Source organism: Panulirus ornatus, chromosome 15 (genome assembly GCF_036320965.1).
Source record: "Panulirus ornatus isolate Po-2019 chromosome 15, ASM3632096v1, whole genome shotgun sequence".
NCBI classification, from domain to species: Eukaryota; Metazoa; Arthropoda; class Malacostraca; order Decapoda; family Palinuridae; genus Panulirus; species Panulirus ornatus.
Genome location: NC_092238.1, coordinates 38,142,288 through 38,154,334, shown reverse-complemented (window position 1 = coordinate 38,154,334; position 12,047 = coordinate 38,142,288).

Here is a 12,047-nt window from a genome sequence, read left to right as displayed (position 1 = left end):
TCACAACTTGAATCCGAAATTGAATATTACCATACGTTACGACCTTCGACAGCTATAGTAAACATCATAATTGAACACAAAAGTCTAAGCCTCACGTGTTAGAATAACGGGAAGTAAGATGAAGGAAAATGTATATATGTTTAGTGCGAAACAATTTATAATGTCTAACATTCACAATAGAGGATACCAAAGCCTATCAATGATTATGACATGTTATGTGAGGTGGCTTAAACGGTTAGTACGTGAATATGTCGAACCCTGGGAAGGACCTAATGCGATTGCCATGGTATTAACGCATCTGGACACTGGACCCGGTAGAGGACTAATAGTACCCACTTATTAGTTGAAAAACGAATATGTCAAGATTTTTTTTTTTTTTTTTTTTTTTTATACTTTGTCGCTGTCTCCCGCGTTTGCGAGGTAGCGCAAGGAAACAGACGAAAGAAATGGCCCAACCCCCCCCCCATACACATGTACATACACACGTCCACACACGCAAATATACATACCTACACAGCTTTCCATGGTTTACCCCAGACGCTTCACATGCCTTGATTCACTCCACTGACAGCACGTCAACCCCTGTATACCACATCGCTCCAATTCACTCTATTCCTTGCCCTCCTTACACCCTCCTGCATGTTCAGGCCCCGATCACACAAAATCTTTTTCACTCCATCTTTCCACCTCCAATTTGGTCTCCCTCTTCTCCTCGTTCCCTCCACCTCCGACACATATATCCTCTTGGTCAATCTTTCCTCACTCATTCTCTCCATGTGACCAAACCATTTCAAAACACCCTCTTCTGCTCTCTCAACCACGCTCTTTTTATTTCCACACATCTCTCTTACCCTTACGTTACTTACTCGATCAAACCACCTCACACCACACATTGTCCTCAAACATCTCATTTCCAGCACATCCATCCTCCTGCGCACAACTCTATCCATAGCCCACGCCTCGCAACCATACAACATTGTTGGAACCACTATTCCTTCAAACATACCCATTTTTGCTTTCCGAGATACTGTTCTCGACTTCCACACATTTTTCAAGGCTCCCAAAATTTTCGCCCCCTCCCCCACCCTATGATCCACTTCCGCTTCCATGGTTCCATCCGCTGACAGATCCACTCCCAGATATCTAAAACACTTCACTTCCTCCAGTTTTTCTCCATTCAAACTCACCTCCCAATTGACTTGACCCTCAACCCTACTGTACCTAATAACCTTGCTCTTATTCACATTTACTCTTAACTTTCTTCTTCCACACACTTTACCAAACTCAGTCACCAGCTTCTGCAGTTTCTCACATGAATCAGCCACCAGCGCTGTATCATCAGCGAACAACAACTGACTCACTTCCCAAGCTCTCTCATCCCCAACAGACTTCATACTTGCCCCTCTTTCCAGGACTCTTGCATTTACCTCCCTAACAACCCCATCCATAAACAAATTAAACAACCATGGAGACATCACACACCCCTGCCGCAAACCTACATTCACTGAGAACCAATCACTTTCCTCTCTTCCTACACGTACACATGCCTTACATCCTCGATAAAAACTTTTCACTGCTTCTAACAACTTGCCTCCCACACCATATATTCTTAATACCTTCCACAGAGCATCTCTATCAACTCTATCATATGCCTTCTCCAGATCCATAAATGCTACATACAAATCCATTTGCTTTTCTAAGTATTTCTCACATACATTCTTCAAAGCAAACACCTGATCCACACATCCTCTACCACTTCTGAAACCGCACTGCTCTTCCCCAATCTGATGCTCTGTACATGCCTTCACCCTCTCAATCAATACCCTCCCATATAATTTACCAGGAATACTCAACAAACTTATACCTCTGTAATTTGAGCACTCACTCTTATCCCCTTTGCCTTTGTACAATGGCACTATGCACGCATTCCGCCAATCCTCAGGCACCTCACCATGAGTCATACATACATTAAATAACCTTACCAACCAGTCAACAATACAGTCACCCCCTTTTTTAATAAATTCCACTGCAATACCATCCAAACCTGCTGCCTTGCCGGCTTTCATCTTCCGCAAAGCTTTTACTACCTCTTCTCTGTTTACCAAATCATTTTCCCTAACCCTCTCACTTTGCACACCACCTCGACCAAAACACCCTATATCTGCCACTCTGTCATCAGACACATTCAACAAACCTTCAAAATACTCATTCCATCTCCTTCTCACATCACCACTACTTGTTATCACCTCCCCATTTACGCCCTTCACTGAAGTTCCCATTTGCTCCCTTGTCTTACGCACCCTATTTACCTCCTTCCAGAACATCTTTTTATTCTCCCTAAAATTTACTGATAGTCTCTCACCCCAACTCTCATTTGCCCTTTTTTTCACCTCTTGCACCTTTCTCTTGACCTCCTGTCTCTTTCTTTTATACTTCTCCCACTCAATTGCATTTTTTCCCTGCAAAAATCGTCCAAATGCCTCTCTCTTCTCTTTCACTAATACTCTTACTTCTTCATCCCACCACTCACTACCCTTTCTAAACAGCCCACCTCCCACTCTTCTCATGCCACAAGCATCTTTTGCGCAATCCATCACCGATTCCCTAAACACATCCCATTCCTCCCCCACTCCCCTTACTTCCATTGTTCTCACCTTTTTCCATTCTGTACACAGTCTCTCCTGGTACTTCCCCACACAGGTCTCCTTCCCAAGCTCACTTACTCTCACCACCTTCTTCACCCCAACATTCACTCCTCTTTTCTGAAAACCCATACTAATCTTCACCTTAGCCTCCACAAGATAATGATCAGACATCCCTCCAGTTGCACCTCTCAGCACATTAACATCCAAAAGTCTCTCTTTCGCACGCCTGTCAATTAACACGTAATCCAATAACGCTCTCTGGCCATCTCTCCTACTTACATAAGTATACTTATGTATATCTCGCTTTTTAAACCAGGTATTCCCAATCATCAGTCCTTTTTCAGCACATAAATCTACAAGCTCTTCACCATTTCCATTTATAACACTGAACACCCCATGCATACCAATTATTCCCTCAACTGCCACATTACTCACCTTTGCATTCAAATCACCCATCACTATAACCCGGTCTCGTGCATCAAAACCGCTAACACACTCATTCAGCTGTTCCCAAAACACTTGCCTCTCATGATCTTTCTTCTCATGCCCAGGTGCATATGCACCAATAATCACCCACCTCTCTCCATCAACTTTCAATTTTACCCATATTAATCGAGAATTTACTTTCTTACATTCTATCACATACTCCTACAACTCCTGTTTCAGGAGTATTGCTACTCCTTCCCTTGCTCTTGTCCTCTCACTAACCCCTGACTTCACTCCCCAGACATTTCCAAACCACTCTTCCCCTTTACCCTTGAGCTTCGTTTCACTCAGAGCCAAAACATCCAGGTTCCTTTCCTCAAACATACTACCTATCTCTCCTTTTTTCACATCTTGGTTACATCCACACACATTTAGGCACCCCACTCTGAGCCTTCGAGGAGGATGATCACTCCCCGCGTGACTCCTTCTTCTGTTTCCCATTTTAGAAAGTTAATACAAGGAGGGGAGGATTTCCGGCCCCCCGCTCCCGTCCCCTCTAGTCGCTTTCTACGACACGCGAGGAATACGTGGGAAGTATTCTTTCACCCCTATCCCCAGGGATAATATACATATATATATACATATACACACACACACATACACACACATACGCACATACACACACACACACACACATACATATATATACATATGAAAAATGTAAGAAACAATTTAGAAAACAAACTTTTAGCTTGAAATGAATGAAAAAAAAAAGAATGTCACATAATGGTTCAACCTCTGGCTATGGAAAGGAAATGTACAATTTATTCACACAAACGTCAATAGCAGTTCTCATCAATTTCACCACTGTATCAATAAGCTTCAATGTCTAAGCTACATTTTTCTCCAACTTCACTATTTTCTTGTCAAAAACACCATGCATGAAAACTATCACTCCAGTAACACAACTATAAACATTTACTTCCCCTTTAAAAGTTCTGGGGAAGTCTGTCTCGATACACTGCGGCGAGGCAGATACTTCTGTTAAACATGATATATATGAAGATACTGCAGTAGGTCAGAGTGATGCTCGTAATTTAGTATTTGCTGATAACCACAAGGAAAATGAAACACGGTAGGTCCTAAGTGGGCTTTCGTGTATAATCACATCGTCAGGGGAGATATGAGTGCTTCCCTTACGATGTGATTATACGCGAAAGTGCACTAAGGACATGTGTTTCATTTTCCTCAAGGTTATCAGCAAACACACACACACACACACAGCGGATGGAACCATGGAAGAGGAAGTGAATCATAGGGTGGGGGAGGGGGCGAAAATCCTGGGAGCCTTGAAGAATGTGTGGAAGTCGAGAACATTATCTCCGAAAGCAAAAATGGCTATGTTTGAAGGAATAGTGGTTCCAACAATGTTGTATGGTTGCGTGGCGTGGGCTATGGATAGAGTTGTGCGCAGGAGGGTGGATGTGCTGGAAATGAGATGTTTGAGGACAATGTGTGGTGTGAGGTGGTTTGATCGAGTAAGTAATGTAAGGGTAAGAGAGATGTGTGGAAATAAAAAGAGCGTGGTTGAGAGAGCAGAAGAGGGTGTTTTGAAATGGTTTGGGCATATGGAGAGAATGAGTGAGGAAAGATTGACCAAGAGGATATATGTGTCGGAGGTGGAGGGAACGAGGAGAAGTGGGAGACAAAATTGGAGGTGGAAAAATGGAGTGAAAAAGATTTTGAGTGACCGGGGCCTGAACATGCAGGAGGGTGAAAGGCGGGCAAGGAATAGAGTGAATTGGATCGATGTGGTATACCGGGGTTGACGTGCTGTCAGTGAATTGAATCAGGGCATGTGAAGCGTCTGGGGTAAACCATGGAAAGTTGTGTGGGGCCTGGATGTGGAAAGGGAGCTGTGGTTTCGGGCATTATTGCATGACAGCTAGAGACTGAGTGTGAACGAATGGGGCCTTTGTTGTCTTTCCCTAGCGCTACCTCGCACACATGAGGGGGGAGGGGGATGTTATTCCATGTGTGGCGAGGTGGCGATGGGAATGAATAAAGGCAGACAGTGTGAATTGTGTGCATGTGTATATATGTATGTGTCTGTGTGTGTATATATATGTGTACACTGAGATGTATGGGTATGTATATTTGCGTGTGTGGACGTGTATGTATATACATGTGTATGGGGGTGGGTTGGTCCATTTCTTTCGTCTGTTTCCTTGCGCTACCTCGCAAACGCGGGAGACAGCGACAAAAAAACATACATATATATATATATATATATATATATATATATATATATATAGTATAAAAAAAATATATATATATATATATATTCTTTTTTCTTTTCTTTTGTACTATTCGCCATTTCCCGCATTAGCGAGGTAGCGTTAAGAACAGAGGACTGGGCCTTTGAGAGAATATCCTCACGTGGCCCCCTTCTCTGTTCCTTCTTTTGGAAAATTAAAAAAAAAAATGAGAGGGAGGATTTCCAGCCCCCCGCTCCCTTCCCTTTTAGTCGCCTTCTACGACACGCAGGGAATACGTGGGAAGTATTCTTTCTCCCCTATCCCCAGGATATATATATATATATATATATATATATATATATATATATATATATATATATATATATATATTGGAAGCTCCACTCTACATAACAGCCGGGCCTTAATTGGAATACAGTGACGTTAATGAAAGGGAGAAAGATGGAGCGAGGAAGAATATCTACGAATTTTGGAGGAAGTGAAAAAATCTGTCTTTTAAACTGTGTCGCGTCATGATTAGAGTGGGAAACACATGAGGAGGTTAGGAGTTCCAGATATTCGAGGTGTAAGGAAAGAAACAGACATCTAGACGGCCCACTCATCAGTTAACACCGGCCACACACGTAAACATGTGACACAGCAGAGTGCCGAGTACGGCGTGGTCAAGCGAATGGTTGGGAACACATGCAACCACTTCTCGGGAGCAAAATCCAAAGTAATATATATACATATATATGTAAACTTCCACCAGCCAGGATCGAACCCGAGACCCCTGCGCAGCAGGCGGGAGCACTACTGCTTGGCTAAGATCACCTGTACAGTGATAATCCCGCTTGCTATGCAGGGGTCACGGGTTCGATCCTGGCTGTTGGACGTTTGTATGTTATATGGTATGCGCGTTCATATACACTATATTCGTCTGTGTGTGTGTGTGTGTGTGTGTGTGTGTGTGTGTATATATATATATATATACATATATATATATATATATATATATATATATATATATATATATATATATATATATATATATATATATATATATATATATATTACTTCGTATTATCATAGTCAAGAATATATCTATATTACTTTGTATTAACCTAGTCAACAATCTACTTTCTATATGCTATTTCAGGAGTGTTTGCTGAGACACACGTATACCGTCCTTGCCTTTACCCAGGATTCCAACGGATGCATTCGGGTTTGAGCACACCTTCCCAGCCTTCGGATATCTTCTTCAAGTCTCCAGCCAAATGTTTGACTGCTGGTTTTTTCACCGTGTAGATTTAACCCACGTGCAGGCAATACCCGACTTATTTCACGCACTGTATCATGGAACCATCCAACTGTTTGTATAATCTTTCATTCGGCAAGTCAGCGAATAGGCGGCAAGGACAGTGTTTCATCCCTCAAGCATATTTGTCTACATCTGCCCACAGTCGTGATTCATGGAGTTCAGACTTTCACTTTATGCTCGAACATGGACGATATAAATTACCAATGACCATACAACCAGCATGGTTTCTGTATTGATGATGCCCATATTTAGCACCCTTCAGTTCATGGTATTTACAAACCTCTTTGACCCCGCAATCCCTGCTAAGAGGCGGCTGCCCATGGACACTAGGACTTAGAATATGCTGGCAAACATGGCTGCACGGGAGTCTGCGCGGGGATTCCACGGCAGTGCTATACGCACTATTGACCCACAACTAACAGATCTTAAACTGTTTACACCGAACATCGAACCCAAGATCGCAAATTGAGGTAACGTATATATGATTCTCATCGATTAATGATTATCTCAGGACCAATTTCTACGAAAGAGTCCTGGTGTTACCCAGGACCTTTCTAAAGGCTCCTCCAGGCCAAGGCTGCGCTACTTTCTGTAGCAGGGAAACAGTATTCCCAATCGTACGGCCTAGCCAAACATGATCTTTCACGCGGGGTGTAAACATGAGCAAGCGGGACCCAGCAGCACCAATATATACAAATGTATACATCATTTCTGAGGGATGGTGTAGGTAATGAATACATGCCGCATACATCTAAGCAAAGTATAGAAATATAGATGGAAGAAAATAATCTACTCCAGCTGGAATAGAAATGGAAATATATTTCAAGGGAGGAATTTGACCAATCAAAAGTCAGAGGACTTGACGCCTACCAATTACCGCTTACTCAGCTGTTTTATCGGTTTAACAAAACTGTATTTTCAGTCAAATTTATTTCAGTCACTCTCACTGGCTGGAAGCCCGCACAGATTAGGGCAAGTTGCCGGCGCCGATGCACCGAAGAGGATGACAATATTTTAGGCCGTGTGACCGGTCGACGCACAAAGTGCTGCCGTTCCCCGTACAATTCAAACCACTACTTGTGTATGTGGCAGACGCGCGTTGATACCGAAGCGCCACACTAACGGACCATGTACGAAAAATTTTACAGAAACTTCTCTTTTTTAACATATTTACGAATATGGTTTAGTTCTGAGATTGATTCATCGATTATGTAATGATACATAATTCAGCGGATGATGAAGCACCTCGGTTATTATTTTCAGAAAACCAAATCGCTTGATTTTTTTTTTCCGTTTTCTCTTTCTACCGATTTGCACAAGAGGCCAGGTGTTCTTACACAGTGGAGCTGTTGCCTTATAGCTTTGCTCGAGTGAATTTACAGAATCTATGGGAAATGATGTCAGGCAGGTTAGTGGACGATGATCATGGAATACTACAGTATGTGTGTGTTATGAGGGGAGGGTTTTACGCGAGTGTACTGCAGGAGGCAAATTGGGCCACGGTATGTTGAAGAATGAGCCCAGAAACGTAATTTTAGGATAATGAATGCGACAATATATATATATATATATATATATATATATATATATATATATATATATATATATATTATTCATTTTATTATACTTAGTCGCTGTCTCCGGCGTTAGCGAGGTAGCGCAAGGAAACAGACGAAAGAATGGCCCAACCCACCCACATACACGAGTATATACATACACGTCCACACACGCACATATACATACCTATACATCTCAACGTATACATATACATATATATATATATATATATATATATATATATATATATATATATATATATATATATATACACACACAGACATATACATATATACACATGTACATAATTCATACTGTCTGCCTTTATTCATTCCCATCGCCACCCCACCACACATGAAATAACAACCCCCTCACCCGCATGTGTGCGAGGTAGCGCTAGGAAAAGACAACAAAGGCCACATTCCTTCACACTCAGCCTCTAGCTGTCATGTATAATGCACCGAAACCACAGCTCCCTTTCCACATCCAGGTCCCACAAAACTTTCCATGGTTTACCCCAGACGCTTCACATGCCCTGATTCAATTCATCGACAGCACGTCGACCCCGGTATACCAAATCGTTCTAATTCACACTCTTCCTTGCACGCCTTTCACCCTCCTGCATGTTCAGGCCCCGATCACTCAAAATCTTTTTCACTCCATCTTTCCACTTCCAATTTGGTCTCCCACATCTCCTCGTTCCCTCCACCTTTGACACATATATCCTAATTGTCAATCTTTCCTCACTCATTCTCTCCATGTGCCCAAACCATTTCAAAACACCCTCTTCTGCTCTCTCAAACATACTCTTTTTATCAACACACATTTCTCTTTCCCTTTCATTACTTACTCGATCAAACCACCTCACACCACATATTGTCCTCAAACATCTCATATCCAGCACATCCACCCTCCACCGCACACCTCTATCTATAGCCCACGCCTCGCAACCATATAACATTGTTGGAACCACTATTCCTTCAAACACACCCATTCGTGCTTTCCGAGATAATGTTCTCGACTTCCACACATTCTTCAACGCTCCCAGAACTTTCGCCCCCTCCCCCACCCTATGATTCACTTCAGCTTCCACGGTTCCATCCACTGCCAAATCCACTCCCAGATATCTAAAACACTTCACTTCCTCCAGTTTTTCTCCATTCAAACTTACCTCCCAATTGACTTGACCCTCAACCCTACTGTACCTAATAACCTTGCTCTTATTCACGTTTACTCTCAGCTTTCTTCTTTCACACACTTTACCAAACTCAGTCACCAGCTTCTGCAGTTTCACACCCGAATCAGCCACCAGCGCTGTATCATCAGCGAACAACTGACTCACTTCCCAAAGACCCTCATCCACAACAGACTGCACACTTGCCCCTCTTTCCAAACCTCTTGCATTCACCTAAAAACCTCATCCATAAACAAATTAAACAACCATGGAGACATCACGCACACCTGCCGCAAACCAACATTCACTGAGAACCAATCACTTTCCTCTCTTCCTACACGTACACATGCCTTACATCCTCGATAAAATCTTTTCACTGCGTCTAACAACTTGCCTTCCATACCATATATTCTTAATACTTTCCACAGAGCATCTCTATCAACTCTGTTATACGCCTCCTTGTATTCTAACTTTCTAAAAGGGGATACAGAAGAAGGAGTCACGCGGGGAGTGCTCATCCCCCTCGAAGGCTCAGACTGGGGTGTCTAAATGTGTGTGGATGTAAACAAGATAAGAAAAAAAGGAGAGATAGGTAGTATGTTTGAGGAAAGGAACCTGGATGTTTTGGCTCTGAATGAAATGAAGCTCAAGGGTAAAGGGGAAGAGTGGTTTGGGAATGTCTTGGGAGTAAAGTCAGGGGTTAGTGAGAGGACAAGAGCAAGGGAAGGAGTAGCACTACTCCTGAAACAGGAGTGGTGGGAGTATGTGATAGAGTGTAAGAAAGTAAACTCTAGATTGATATGGGTAAAACTGAAAGTGGACGGAGAGAGATGGGTGATTACTGGTGCATATGCACCTGGGCATGAGAAGAAAGATCATGAGAGGCAAGTGTTTTAGGAGCAGCTGAGTGAGTGTGTTAGTAGTTTTGATGCACGAGACCGGGTTATATTGATGGGTGATTTGAATGCAAAGGAGAGTAATGTGGAAGTTCAGGGAATAATTGGTGTACATGGGGTGTTCAGTGTTGTAAATGGAAATGGTGAAGAGCTTGTAGATTTATGTGCTGAAAAAGGACTGGTCATTGGGAATACCTGGTTTAAAAAGAGAGACATACATAAGTATACGTATGTACGTAGGAAAGATGGCCAGAGGGCATTATTGGATTACGTGTTAATTGATAGGCGCGCGAAAGAGAGACTTTTGGATGTTAATGTGCTGAGAGGTGCAACTGGAGGTATGTTTGGTCACATGGAGAGAATGAGTGAGGAAAGATTGACCAAGAGGATATATGTGTCGGAGGTGGAGGGAACGAGGAGAAGTGCGAGACCAAATTGGAGGTGGAAAGATGGAGTGAAAAAGATTTTGAGTGATCGGGGCCTGAACATGCAGGAGGGTGAAAGACGTGCAAGGAATAGAGTGAATTGGAACGATGTGGTATACCGGGGTCGACGTGCTGTCAATGGATTGAACCAGGGCATGTGAAGCGTCTGGGGTAAACCATGGAAAGTTCTGTGGGGCCTGGATGTGAAAAGGGAGCTGTGGTTTCGGTGCATTATTACATGACAGCTAGAGACTGAGTGTGAACGAATGTGGCCTTTGTTGTCTTTTCCTAGCGCTACCTCGCACACATGAGGGGAGGAGGGGGTTGTTATTTCATGTGTGGCGGGTTGGCGATGGGAATGAATAAAGGCAGACAGTATGAATTATGTACATGTGTATATATGTATATGTCTGTGTGTATATATATGTATACGTTGAGATGTATAGATATGTATATTTGCGTGTGTGGACGTGTTTGTATATACATGTGTATGTGGGTGGGTTGGGCCATTCTTTCGTCTGTTTCCTTGCGCTACCCCGCTAACGCGGGAGACAGCGACAAAGCAAAAATAAAAAATATATATATATATATATATATATATATATATATATATATATATATATATATATATGATAGCAATGGACGGATTATCAGATTGTCTGAGGAGAAACGGTATGAAAATCAGTAATATTAAACAAAAGTGACGAACAGTACAAGAAACGAAAACCACTACGTTTAACAAGTCATTCTTTATACTTGAGAGTAATTTTGAGACATGAAATACAACAGGAAAACAATATTATCAAATACAGGGCGAACCAGTGGGCTCTCTACCTTACACTGAAAAACAGAAAAAGTCCCACTGAAAAGCAAGTAGTGATATGTATGCTACTTTCTAAGACTCATACAAGATCAGAGATCCAGGCTATCGAAATGAGGGAAGTGATGCAAAGCAGAGAAATCACAAGAATGAGAAACACAACAAAAGAGAGGGTTTGAATATTTTATGTCAGAAATCACTTAAAAGATCAAGCTAGGGTAGTATGGCCATGTACAAAGGATGGAAGGCATGAGATGCGCCTCTAAGTATTTAAAATGAGCCTCCTAAAGAGAGCGTCCACCAGGACGTCATAGAATAGGGTGGACTGAGGGGATCAAGAGCTCGCTTAGAAGAGGTAGGACACTGGAAGAAGCTCAGGCAGAGAGTACGAGGACAGGGCGTGAAGATTGATTGGGAGTCCCACGACAGGCGAAAAAGATGTCAGTAAGGATAATTACCATAATGCAACAATAATTATCACGATGTAAATACACTTTTTGAAGTAATAATACGAGTAAACGGTAAATT